The sequence below is a fragment of the Sarcophilus harrisii genome, chromosome 2 (assembly GCF_902635505.1).
Source record: "Sarcophilus harrisii chromosome 2, mSarHar1.11, whole genome shotgun sequence".
Taxonomy (NCBI): Eukaryota; Metazoa; Chordata; class Mammalia; order Dasyuromorphia; family Dasyuridae; genus Sarcophilus; species Sarcophilus harrisii.
In genome coordinates, this window is record NC_045427.1 from 352,351,614 (window position 1) to 352,365,586 (window position 13,973).

The 13,973-nt window shown below is 41.0% G+C and overlaps 1 protein-coding gene across 1 annotated transcript in view; it reads left to right on the plus strand.

The window, feature by feature from the left end:
* The first annotated feature begins 2,243 nt into the window (after nt 1-2,243).
* AKT1 (AKT serine/threonine kinase 1) overlaps nt 2,244-13,973 on the plus strand; it is a 128,040-nt gene continuing 116,310 nt past the window's right edge. Inside the window, exon 1 of the mRNA XM_031953137.1 lies at nt 2,244-2,844. The gene's annotated coding sequence lies outside the window, so the exon portion shown is untranslated. The remainder of the gene's footprint in view (nt 2,845-13,973) is intronic.

Below are 13,973 nucleotides of genomic sequence, written 5' to 3' on the forward strand. Positions count from 1 at the left end.
GACAAATGTAACAACCTTCATCCTTCTTGACTTGTCAAGCCTTTGACACTGTCTTTTACTCTCTTCTCCTAGATACTCTCCCCTCTCTAGGTTTTCATAAGAAAACTCTTTCCTGGTTCTCCTCCCATTTGATTGGTCCTTGTCAGATTTTTCATTGCTTTTAGTTAGTACCACCCAGTTAGAAATTATCATGCATTGTTTTCTTTCATGATGAGTCTCTCCCTCTTCCTTCTTTTAAAGTCATGATTATTTAGTTACAGAAAAAAAACAAAAAACAAAAAAATCAAACAAGTTTATGCACCTCAGGATAAGAAACCCTGCTTGATTTGGAACTATGCCCAAAGAGCTATAAAACTGTGCATACCCTTTGATTCAGCAGTGCTACTATGGGATCTGTATCTCAAAGAAATCATAAAAGAGGGAAAGGACCCACATGTACAAAAAATGTAACAGCTTTTTTTTTGTAGTGGCAAGGAATTGAAAATGGAGTGGATGCCCACCTATTGGGAAATGGCTGAATAAATTATGATACATGAACGTAATAGAATACTTTTGTTCTATAAGAAATGATGACTAGGCCTGATTTCCCAATTCTTTCCCTCCCTCCCACCTTTTCCCTACCTTTAAAAAGGCAAGAAATGTGATATCAATTATACACGTCTTACTTTCTTAATTCTCTAAAATCTGGCTTTCAATATTATCATTCAAGCAAAATGCCTTTGTTCAAAGTTACCAATGATTTCTTAACCGACAAATGTAACAACCTTCATTCTTCTTGACTTCTCTGAAGCCTTTGACACTGTTTTTTACCCTCTTCTTCTGGATACTCTTCTCTCTCTAAGTTTTCATAACAAGGTTCTTTCCTGGTTCTCCTCTCACCAGGCTGACTGGTCCTTGTGAAATTTTTCATAGCTTCTAGTTAGTATTCACTTAGAAATTATCATGCATTTTTTTTTTTTAATTGGACGAGTCTCCTTTCTGTCCTTAGACTGTGAGTTCTCTTGAGGGCAGGGCCTGCCTGGGATTATTCCTTTTCGGCCTCCCTTATATATTTGAACTGAATACATCCAGGGACTTAATTAACATTCTTTCTTCTTTTCTCCAATTAAAAAGATTGATTTAAGGCCCACTGGCCTGTTCCTGAGTCTCCTCTCTCCTCTACCTTAGACTTGGCCACAGGCTTCAACATAGTCTCATAGGTTATAGGATCATTAATTTCTGAAGCAGACAATGGTCTTGACCCTGTTAGGCAGCTTAATAAGTTCCCTCCCCATTTTTCCCCCCTGGAACCTCTTGCTTTTTACTCTGGCTAGGTTGAGCCATCTTCCTCCCTATTTAGACAGTCTGGCACTGATTGTCCAGCAGGGATTTCCTTAGAATGGGTCACATGTTTGCCAATTTTATCCTCACCTTCCTGTATCTGAAAGTGCCATGAATCAGAAGTAGGGAATTCTACTTTTCCCAGTTTTTTCACCAAAACATTCTTTCTTGGTGTGGGTGGGAGGAACTGCATAATTATTCTCCCTCCATTGGAAAAAAGTTGGTTTTCAAATTACAGCTTTGTTATTTATTATCTGTCATCCTATTAACCACTGGGTATAAGTTTCTTCATCTGTAAAACAGAATTAGTTATAGTAACTGTCTCCTTCAGATATTGTGAGGATCAAATGAGAGTATTATAAAGCATTTAGCCGGTGCCTGGCACATAGTAAGTACTAAATAGGTATTAATTATTTTATTATTTGTTTAAAAAAAGGGGGGGAGGGGAGGAGCTATGCTAGAGGACTAGTAAGTGCCTTTTCAGTTCTAAATTTGTTATTCTAACAAACTTAGAGCTAGAAATTGATGACGATGGAAAAGCAAAATAGAAGTTAATAGAGTAGAAGGTAGTTTATTTCATTTTCAATTTTTCTGACTCAGTTTCCTCATCTGTAAAATGAGGGGGTTGGACTAGAAGACAAAGTCACAGTGTATGTTCTTAAGGCTACATAAGAGGAGCAGGAGGAAGGAAGAATCAGAAGGAGAGGAGAGGAGAGGGAAGAAAAGGGGTGGAAGAGAGGGAAGAGGAAGGAAGAAGGGGATGAAAAAGAGGAGTCGAAAAGGAGGAGGAGAAAGGGAAGGGGGAGGAGGGAAAAGAGGAAGAAGGAGGCGGGGAGGAGCCGGGCGGATGTTGGCTGCATAGTTGGGGGAGGGCGGGGAAATGGGAGGGCGGGCGAAATAGCCGGGGTGGTGTGTGCCTGTGTGTTTGTGAGTGTCTCTGTGTGTATGTGTTTGTGTGTGTGCGTGCGCGCGCGTGTGTAGGACAGTGTGAGTCCGGGTCGCCAGGGAGGAGGAGGAGCCGGACGCGCTGGAGGGATCCGGAGGCCCCGCGCCCGGAGCTGCGCCCCCCCCTCGCCCGCCGGGGCCGCGGTAGCCCCAGCCTAGAGCCCAGCAGGCGGCCGGGGGGTGGCTCTCCGGGCCGCCCCTCCCTCCTGCCCTCCCCGGCCGGACCCTGCGCCCCCTGCGCGGCCCAGCCCCCGCCCGGCCCCGGATCCGGCGGGAGGAGGAGGAGGAGGAGGAGGGAGGCGGGCAGGCTAGCCGGACTCCGCAGCTGTAACAGCGGCTGCCACAACTGGATCCCCGGCCCGGCCAATCCCGGCTGCGGCGGCGGCGGCGGCAGCGTCCGGGGCCCGGGAGGGTGGGAGGAGGGAGGGGAGGCGCCGCGCCCCCCGCTCCCAGCCCCCCGCCCCGGAGCGGACTGGCATGCAGAGCGGGAGGCGGCCCCGGCCCGGGTAGGCCCGCGCCCCGCCAGCGGCAGAGACCCCCCCCTCCACTCCGGGCCTGGCCAGGCCCGGCTCTTCGCAGGTAAGCCCGCATCCCGGCCCGGCCGTGGGCGCCCGGGGTCCAGGAGTCTTTCCTCCTGAGCCCCAGGGCCTGGAGGGGGGGGGCGCCCCGTACGGCGCGGGGGTGGGGGTCCGGCCTGCTGTGCCCCGGCGCAGGACCTGCGGCAGTGCGCGGCGAGGGCGCGGGCGCTTTGTTCCACGGGGTTGCGCCCCGGGACGTGGCTTTTTGTGTTTCCTTTTGTGCATAAAAAAAAAAAAAAAGGAAGCGGGGCCGGGCAGGCTGCCCTCCCGCCTCTGCCCGCCTCTCCTCCCCGACCTTCTCTCCGCTCCCCGCCGCCGCCGTATCCTGCGATTAGCGAACAGGAAGCTGTTGGCCGCCCCAAGCCAGCCGGGCCCCGGAGCCCAGACCCGCGAGCGCTAGGCGCCCGCCGCCCTCGGCCCGGCTGGCGGGGGGCGTGGCGGGGCGCGCCGGGGCCGGGGGCTCGGGGTCGGGAGCGAGCCGGGGCCGGGGGGCGTGCCATCCGCAGGAAGGGACCCGGGCTTCCCCCCGGAGAGATTTGGGGCACCCGGGGAGGTGGGCCGGGCCGGCTTAGCAAGGACCCCACAGGAGCCCTTGCTCCTCGATCTCCCTAGCCGGGCCGGGCCGGTCAGTGGCTTGTTTTTGATTCCAGGCTTCAGATTTTGCTGGGCAGCCCTGGGTGCTGGTCCCGTCTCCGTTCTCTTCTTCTGTGTGACTTTGGGAAAATCAATTCACTTGACTAAGTGTGTAAAATTCAGTTCAACAAATGTTAAGTGCCCGTTGTGGACAGGATCCGAGGTCGGCACTCCGAATTCAAAAACAGAAGCAGCCTGGCACGCCCTTCTCTCAGGAAGCTTACAGTCTAATAGGGAAAGACGTGTCTACAAATTACTGATCCTAGAAAGAATATGACAGGGCTTTTCAGTCTAAACGGCAGGAACGAGAAGAGGAGAAATGAGTTTTAGCGGGGGGAGAACAGCTTCATGGAGGGAACAGTGAGTAGTTGGAATGTTTACTGCAGAGGTGAGATTGCAGGGTGGATAGATTAGGGTTGGACTACTGAGGCCCTTGACTGGCAGGATCTTTATTAGGCAGTGGGGAGTAGCTGAGGATTCACTGCCTGCCTCCTATTGTGAGGATTTAATGAGAGAATGGAAGGGAAAGTGCTTTGAAAGCTATAAAGCATCTCATACCTGTGAGGGATCATTATTTTTGTTGTTAATGTATTCACAGGCAATATGACCTTGGGTGAGTAACTACTTTCACCACCTCTGTTTCCTCATCTATCAGCTGGGGGTAAATAGTATCCATTATTTGGGTGGGGTGGAGTGTGGAAGAGAGATAGGTTGGAAAGAGGCTTTGTTGAGGAGTTAAGAAACTTTAATTTTCATCCCAGCTGTCACCTTTGTGCTTTCTGTGCCAGTTTCACTAGCTCTAAAAGGAGAATCATCTTTTAGATTGTGAGAGTCATTGGTTAAAGTGTTTTGGATGAAAGACTAAGACTCGAGTTCAAATCCAGCATCTTGACTCATGTTCATTGTGTGATCACAAAGCTTAACTTCTCATTGCCTCAGGCAACTGTCTTAAACTGTAAGTTACCAAGGAGTTGCCAGGTTGCACACTGATGAGAGAGTTGGTTGTGTGTGGGTGTGTGTATTTGGGAAAGACATGAATAACTTGGTGGTTCTTAAGACACCTTTCCTTTCTGAACTCCTTCTCTTTGCTGGCCAGTCATTCTCAAACTGAAAGCTCAGTGAGGGACTCATATAAGTTCATTCCAAAAAGCAGATTTTCAGTACTTGTCGGTTGATTGTGAGTTTATAAAGCCAGTAGGCTTTTAAGGGAAACTTTGTGGTCTGCACAGCCCTAGGAAAGAGTTTGGGAATTGTCAGGTCTTGCTGGACTCTGGGTTTAATTAAGCCTGTCCTTGAAACTTAGGAACAATTAATCAACAAACTTTGTGTGATCTTTAGTGGGTTAAAGGTCACAAAGCATTTTCTTCATAACAGTGCTGTAAACAAATATCAGTCCGATTTTACAGACAAGTAAATTGAGGCCTAGAGAGGGAATATGTCTTGTCCAGGACCATAGGGCTAGGAAGTGTGCTACCTTACTATATACATTGAGTCTTTGAGTCTGAGCTGTGCTCTGCTCTGATGGAGGAGAGATCAGAGGAAGAGACATGAACTGTGCCTCTGGGCATTCTGTCTGGAGACTGCCATTGTAAACAATATATGATGCAAGATCATATGTATAATGGGACTTGAGAACAGCAAGTGCTCTTGGTCAGGAAGGGAGAGGTCAGCATAAGTTGTAGTAATCTAGAAGGGCTTCCTGGAGAAGGTAGAACTTAAAAACAAAACTTGCTAGCATTTATATATATACAGCTTTAAAGTTTGCAAGGCACCTATAAATATATCATTTTGATCTCACAACAGTCTTGCTGGACCTCAAGAGTTGGGCCGGTGTTTGTTTCTAGTCCCTTAGGTTCTCCAAAATGCTTCCTTATCTATTTTCATTTAACGTTTACCATAAGAGGGGCTTGGGTCAGGGTTTTTTTTTTTTTTTTTTGTTTGTTTGTTTTTTTAAACTATCTCTTGTAATAGATGAGGAAACTAGCCCAGAGTGCTTGTGACTTGCCTAAGGTCACATGGTAAGCTAGATTCTGCCGGAAAAAAAGGCTTCCGCTGTTTGTAGAGTATGTCCATTGATTCTTGGTTGGCCCAGGGGGTAGGCTAATTTCAAGAGAATAATTTCTTTGGCTTTTGTGCCTCATTCACCACTTATGACACCCATGGAAAAATCATTGTTGGGTGGGACTCGAGTGTCTGGTTTGGAGTGTGTGTGTGTGTCTCTCTTTTTCTCCTCTCCTTTTCCCTTTCCTAAGGGTCATTGATAGAGGCAAATAACAGGCCTTTTGTGTATTATTTTTTTCCCTCAGTTTTCCCCTTCCCCATCTCCCCTGCAGCTTTTGAATCGCCATTACCCTCTGTGATTCAATCTTAGTGTTTTCTTCTTCTTCTTTCTGCCCCCTTAATGTGGGTATCCTCTAAGGTGCTGTCCATAAACTCTTTTCTTTTCTCTGGTCTTCCTTTGGCAGGCTTCTCTAATTTGATTCAATAAACAACCCACTGTTTTTCAAATACAACACTCATTTCTTTTCTCTGTGTCTTGGCATTGCTCCCCTCCCCCTTCCCCCACATTCCTCCCTCCTGCCTGGAATGCTCTCCCTCTTCATTTCTGTAGCATAGAATCCCCCCTGGCTTCCTTCAGGGTTCAACTCAAACACTACCCTCAGGAGGCCTTCTCAGCCCCCACTACTTGCTAGACCCCTTCCACTAAAGTCGTTCATCTTGTAGGTACCTGTTTATTTACAAGTTCTCTCTTTATTAGAATGTGAGTTCCTTTGGGGTCAGACACTATTTGTATTTCTCTTTGTATCCACAATGCTTAGCATAGGGCCTGCTACATAGTGAGGATTTAATATTTGCTTGTTGAATGACTTTTTTTTATGGTTCAGAATTTTTATATCTTTTCTTTTTTATCACCTTCATTTCCAATTATATCCTTCTCTTCCGTCTCTTGAGAACCAGCCTTTGTAATAATACTAACTTATCAATAGTCTGACAGTTATATGAAATCTATCATATTTGTAGTCTGCCCCCACTACAAAGATCAATAAATATTTATTAAATGCCTACTCTGTTCAAAGTACTAAGGGAAATGCAAAATTTGAAAAAGACAGTTTTTGTTCTCATGGAGCTGACAATCTGAAGATGATGAGACACAAATGGAGGTAATTATATACGTGGAAATATGGAAGAGAGATGGAAGATAAAGGAAGTTTCCTGGCATTTGAAGGCCAAGATGTACAAAATCACTTTCTACATCCCCTAAATGTTATTGTCACCTTGGATACCCCACTGGTACTTCAAACTCAACAGGTTGCCAAATGACACATCTTCTCTCCCATACCTGGCCTTCTTCTCAGTTTCCTTCTCTTGGGTGACACTACCATTCTCTCAGTCACCCACACTTAAAACCTCAGCCATTCTTTGATTTTTTCTTCTACGTCATCTCCCTATCCAATTACTTATCAGGTCCTGCATCAATCTCCACAATCTCTCATCCATCTCCTTCTCTTCATTTGAATTTGCCACAAATTCAGTTTTTCACCATCTCTCACCTGCATGTATTATAATAGCCTGCTCTCTGATTTCCCTTGCTTTCTATCCTTTCTCCATTTCATCTTGTACAAGACATCTTCCTAAAGTATAATTAACCAAAGTTATTCAGTGGCTCTCTATTGTTGCTAGAAGAAAAATACCATCTCTTCTGTTTGACATTTAGTTCTTATCATATACAACTTTGGCTTCTGTGACTTGATTCTACCCATTAAAATATCTTCCTTCCCCTCCTCCCCTACACCTCCCAAATCCTGTCAGGCTTTCAGAATTTAACTTAGGTGCTATTTCTTTTAATCTTTCCTGATTTCTCTCTTTCTGATCTAAAGGGGTTCCCCCCCATTTTCTATAATTTATGATTAATATCCCTCTGTAAAGTGCTCTTAAAGTATTTTATATTGTTATCTTTGTAATATGATTTCAAAACCTTAGAGAAAGAAAGGATTTTCTATTATAAACCCCACATTTTAGAGGAGGTAAACATGCCCAGAAGAGATTTTACCAAAATCATAGAGCAAAGTCAGAAATCAAACAATTTCCTGACTCTAAATTCAGCTCTCCTATCTTTGGCCCATGTTATAATTTATCATTATTTTTTAAATGGACAAACATTTATTTTCTCTTTGTCCCACTTCTCCCATCCCCATTGTGCCAAAGTAAAATATGCAGAGTCAAAATAAATTCCCCCCTGAGCATATCTAAAAATAAAGAATTCTTCCTGTTGAGTCCATCACCCCTCATTTTAAGAGGTGGATAGTATGTTTCATCATGGATCCTCTTGAGTTGTGATATATCAGTACATTGATCTAAAAGTCTAAAGTCTTTTCAAGTTGTTTGCCTTTATTGTATTGTTATTGTATCACTACTTCAATTCACTCCAAATGAGTTGATAAAAGTCTTTTTTTTTTTTAACTGTCCATTTTGTCATTTTTCATGATGAAATAACATTCCACTATATTCACGTACCTTAATTTATTTAGCCATTTCTCAAATAGGTGGCTTCTTCTTAGTTTCCCTTTTTTAGCTCCTGTGAAAAGTGCTGCTATAAATATTTCTGTATGTGAATTCTCTTCCTCATTTCTTTGATCTCTTGCAGTTATAGGCCTTGTACTATCTCTAGAGGTCTTTGAAATGTTTTTCAACATATAAATACCCCAGTGATCCATCTTCTCATTGGTATTATGTTCCCTCTGAAGTTGCAGATAACCTATCTGTGAGGGTTTTTTTGAGGGACCTTTTTTTAAAATAGTATTTTATTTTTCCAAATACATGTAAAGAAAGTTTTCAACATTAATTTTAATTTTTTTATATCTTTTTATTTACAAGATACATGCATGGGTAATTTTTCAGCATTGACAATTGCAAAACCTTTTGTTACAATTTTTCCCCTCCTTCCTCCCTCCCCCTCCCCCAGATGGCAGGTTGACCAATACATGTTATGTATGTTAAATATTATATATATCCATACAGTTATTTTGCTGTACAAAAAGAATTGGACTTTTAAATAGTTCAACATTAATTTTTTGTAAGATTTTGTATTCCAAATTTTTCTCCTTCCTTCCCTTACCTCCCCCCTCTCCAAGACAGCAAGCAATCTGATAGAAGTTAAACACATATAGTTCCATATTCCCATCTTTGACTTGTTGTACAAGAAAAATCAGACCAAAAGGGAAAAAACCATGAGAAAGAAAAAGCAAACAAATAAACAAAAAAAAAAAAGAAAAAGAAAATGCTATGATCCTCATTTAGTCTCCATAGTTCCCTCTCTGTATGTGGATGGCATTTTCCATCCCAAGTCTATTGGAATTGTCTTGAATATGAGGTATCTTTTTGTCCCACAAGATTATTGTTCATGTCTTCCTATCATTCCCCCATCTATCTATCTAATAAGCTGCAGGTCTCCTTCTGGGTCAAAATTTGTAAATCATTTTTATATCATGGACTCTGTTGGCAAGGCTAGGGAAGCCTACTTATGGACTCCTCAGAATAGTGTTTTTTTGAATGCAAAAAACAAACTACATAGGACTGGAAAAGAAATCAATTGTATTGAAATATAGTTATAAAATACTTTAAAAGTCCCACAAGTTCATGGACTCCCTGCTAATACTTTAAATTTTAGCAAATATTGGTACAGCTCTTAGGCTGTTCTTTTATAGATTCTGCTACTCAATAGGCTGACCTGGCCTTTTTGGACTAAGCATTTCCTGGATGTATATTTTATATTACTGGTTTCAGTTCGAGTCATTGTTGATAATAAGTGGCAGCCCACTCATGTCTTAGTCATATATCTCTTCCATGGCCTTTACTTAGGATCATCAATAATTCTGAACCTTTGAAATTGTAGTATTCCATGATTCACCACCACATAGCATCAGCAAGAGAAATAATAGTGTTAAAGATAAGATGGGCTTTTTTGACAGAGAGGAGCTTGGGAGTGCCATGTAATTTCCCAAATGCAATCCAACCTTCTGTCATGTCCCTATTTCATTTTGGGCCCAGTTTGTGGTCTTTCCACCTTCTGTATCTGCCCAAGGTCTGTGTTCTCTTGGATTGACTCAGTGGACTGCCAATCATGTAGTAATAGGTATTCTTCCCCCATTTGGTTTTTTCTCAGTCAATAGTTAGATCAGTCTCTTTTGAGCAGTCTTGAATTTTGTTTCAGAGGCTCAGTAGTATAAACTCAATTCTTGAATTTCATTTATTTATTTATTTGCAGATGAAGAAACTGAAATTCCCCAGAAGTGCCCCAAGTCACATAGGTGATAAATTGGAGAAGGCAGGATTTTAATTCTGGTCCTCTGAGCCTCTGCCTCCATTCTCCCAAAGTATCTATCTAGTTCTTCTAAAGAACCCTACCACTTCCGTTTGAACTTTTTATATGGCATTCCCTGTGACTGTAATGAGCCCTTTTGATCATACATGTCCCTTTGTTTGATTCTGAGATGAATATTTTCAGTCAGAGGATCTCTGAGCACTCTTATGGGATACTCTCTATTTTGGAATTTTCTCTCTTAATATTACTGGAAGATACTGAATTCTGTCCTACTGAGTCAATTTTTTAAAAAGAAATATTAAAAATCATTGTGATCTAAAACTTTCTTACTATTTTAAGTGAACATCTATATGATTATTATGTTATAGAAAATTGTTTGCAAAAGCTTGTCTGTCCATTCTCTTGTTTTCCTTGTTTCTCCTCTAAGAATATAGCTCATTCTTTTTTCCCTCAATAGTATTTTATTTTTTCTAAATAGATGTAAAGATAGTCTTCAGCATTCATTTTTGTAAAACTAGGCGTTCCAAATTTTTCTTCCTTCCTCCCTTAACACCCCAACTGAGCAAGCAATCTGATATAGGTTAAATATGTGCAATTCTTTAAAACATATTTCCCTATTTGTCACACTTGGTTTATAAAGATTTTATTGAGATGAGTTCACATAGCTTAATCCTTTTTTTTTTTTTTTTTTTTTTTTTTTTTGTAGTAGTAATAAAAATGCAAAGCAGCATGCTGTATATTGGTAGAGAATTGGGCCTGACCTTATACCATAGTGTTTATGGTAGGAGAGTTGCCAGGGACAGGCAATGAGAATTTAAATGACTTGCCTGGGGTCACACTGAAAGGATTTGTCCTAAGTAGTATAGTGACTGACCTAGGGTTTGTCCCTTAACCTCTGAGTGCCCCCAAATAATCTGATCCTGAAAGTTATTGAACATTTGCTTTAATAGAGCACATTTCCTTATCTGAAGGTTTTCCTGAATCCCAGAAATCACAGATCTTGATCAGAAAAAGTCAGATTTTTTTCCCCCCCAGTTGTTTGTTGAACAGTATAGATTTGCTTTTGTAGAGAATGTTTTCTATCCTGGAGGTTCCCTTGAATCTTGAAATAAAATATCTGGACCAAAAAAAGTCTCGTGATTTTATTTTTCAATTTCTTATTTCCTTACTCTCAGATTTCCTGAAAACACATCCTTCACTGCTTTTCAGAGTTGTGTTGCTTATAACCACAGATTTCTTTTATGTACTTGGTCTGGTCCAACCACACTGGAGACACTAAGACTGATTCAGTTGCCAGGACAATGACACTAGATTGCCATAGAGACCCCCGCTGAATCTGTTCCATTTTTCATCTATTTGTTGCCCCCTTTCAAGTTTCCTCTGTGAAGTGCTCTTGAGATAACCTGACATAGTTGGGTCATTACAGATCTTTTAAGATATTTCCCTTTCCTGTTACTCTTTATATTGTTCTATCACCTTCCCTTGTGACATTTTGCAAATAAATTTGTAGTATAAATAAATATGGCCTTTAAAAGCCTTTGCTTAAGGAGATCAGGTTTCTTTGCTGAGGAATTGCTATTGGCCTTCTTAATTGGGCGATTGCTTACATTGCTTAAACTCTTGTGGGAAGCTGAGATACAGCTCTGCAGCTTTTCCTTTGTCCTTTTCTTATTTTTCTGGGTAAGTAGCTTTTTTGAATAGATCAGGTTGAAGCTATTGTAACTTAACTAGTTTCATCTTCATATCTGGAGCTTTTCTTTCAATTTTCTCTGGACCTTTGACCTTTCCTGTAACTAGTCACTGATCAGATTGATTCAGCTTTGGTCACCATTGATATCCTGCTGTTAAGCTGTAATCAATTTCATTTTCTATGTGTGTAATGATTGCTGCCTGCAGTGGCCACCACATTCCAACTCTTCTTTAAAGAAAGTTTTCAGGATGCACAATTGCAAGGCATATTACATACATACATATATGTATATGTACACATGTGTGTATATACATACATATTTGATATATTTTTGTTTTATTAAATATTTCCTAATTTAAAATAATTTTTAACACTCATTTAAAAAATTTTTGAATTGCAAAATTATCCGTCTCCCTCTTGTCCCTCTTAGACCCTTGAGAAGGTAAACAATTTGATATCCATTATACATGCAAGACACATAGCAAACACACATAAAATAAGAAAATAAAGCAAAAAAGAAATATGTTTCAGTCTGCATTTAGAGTTCATTAGTTCTTTCCCTGGAGGTGGATAATATTTTTGATCATGGGTCCTTTGGAATTGTTAGTTGCTAGGCTTTGAATAAATTTTTTTTCCCACTCTCTTCTCTCTGTTCCATTGAAGATACCAAGCTTCTCTCTATATATTGATTTGGTTCTGAGGATTTTGTCACATTTTTTATTTTTTTTAAATTGAGCATTTCCTTTTATATTTATTAAATATTTTATATTTCCTTCTATAGCAGAAGTTGGCATGTAAACCAAACTTATTTTCTTCATGGTATTTTTTTATCAAGATGAAATAAATACTACACATTCCACAAAATAATATTTCTTATTGCTTTTGGGTGAAAGATTGAAACTGATGCCTACCAACACCTATACTTGCTTCCCCACTAATAATATATGAGCCATGCTTCCATTTGATTGAAACTTCCTCTTGTTTCCATTTCATTTGTGAGAATGTCAATATTGATATGATTCACTTCCTCTACTAGTATGTCATAGTGTTGGTCATGAGACAATAGGATCTCACATTTAATGTACCAACAGTTAAATTAATGTTGGTAGACAGTCTAAAAATTGTTTGATTTTTAGCACCTTTTGCCCCTTTTCTCCAAGTTTTGTAACTGTCACTCCAGAAGTAGAAAGGAACCCAAACAGGGTTTGGGGTTGCCATGGTTGAAAAATCCATTAGTTCCCAGCCAGCCTTTCTTGGAGAAGAGCCTTTTTTTATTTACTTAGTAGATAATAAATAGCAGGCCCAGTCTTCTACTAGGAACATGCTCAAAACTTTTCCAGTTTAATCTGAAAGTGAATAAGAGGAAGGGGATAAAAATTTATCATGTGCCTGGGATTGTGCTAAGTGTTTTGCCAATATCCCATTTGAGACTCACAACAATTCTGGGAGGCAGGTATATAATAGTTTATTATTTCCATTTATACCCATGGGGGAATTGAGATAAGTGACTTTCCCAGAGTCCATCCAGCTAAAGAATGAGTTAGAACTCAGGTTTTCTTGACTCCAGGCCTAGTTACCAAAGGTGACTCTTTGCACTGTGTCACCTAGTTCCTTCCTTTAAGGGATCTTAGACCATAGTCACTCAGGTAACAGGAGATAGAGCCAAGATCCAACTCAGGTTTTCTGATTCTGAAGCTTAATGTTCTTTACAATGTAGCATATTGAATATAGTCTATCCTCCCCCCCTCATAAACAAACAGTATTCTGAGTGTAGGGATCTTGATTAATAAATCATCTTTGTTCTCTGTTATATTCAGAATATAGGACATAGAAATATCTGGTGATACTGTGAATAGAGCTCTGAACTTGGAGCTATGAAGACCTGAATTCAAATTTGACCTCAGACATGAATGTAGTAACTGTGGGCAAATCCCTTAATCTCTGTTTGCCTTAGTTTCTTGATCTATAAAATGACTGTAATAATAGTATTTATCTCCCAAAGTTGCTGTGAGGACCAAATGACAATATTTCTAAATCATTAACACACTATCCTGCTATATACAAATACAATAAGCCCTTTCCTTTTTACTTCCCTTTTCCCTTTCTCTTTCCCTCCCCCTTTCCCTTTCTCTCCCCCTTTTCTTTTCTCTCCCCCTTTACCTTTCCTCTCTCCCTTTCCTTTCTTCCTACCTCTATCCCTCCCTCTCTTTCCTTTTTCTTTTTTCTTTCCTTCCTCTCTCCTTCCTTCCCTCCCTCTCTTTCCTTTATTTTCCTTCCTTTCTCCCCTCCTTTCCTCCTTCTTTCCCTCCTCTTCCACCTAAAACTCAGAGAAGAAAGCAAAGGAGTGCAGGCACCAGCTCACACAGCATGTCCCAAAAGTTTTAGGGCAGTTTTAAAGTGTGGCTTTAAAAGCTGAAGACTTTTGGGATGCTGTATAATGCCGATTCTAAGTATTACTGGAAAGATCATAACTTTATATCTGAAA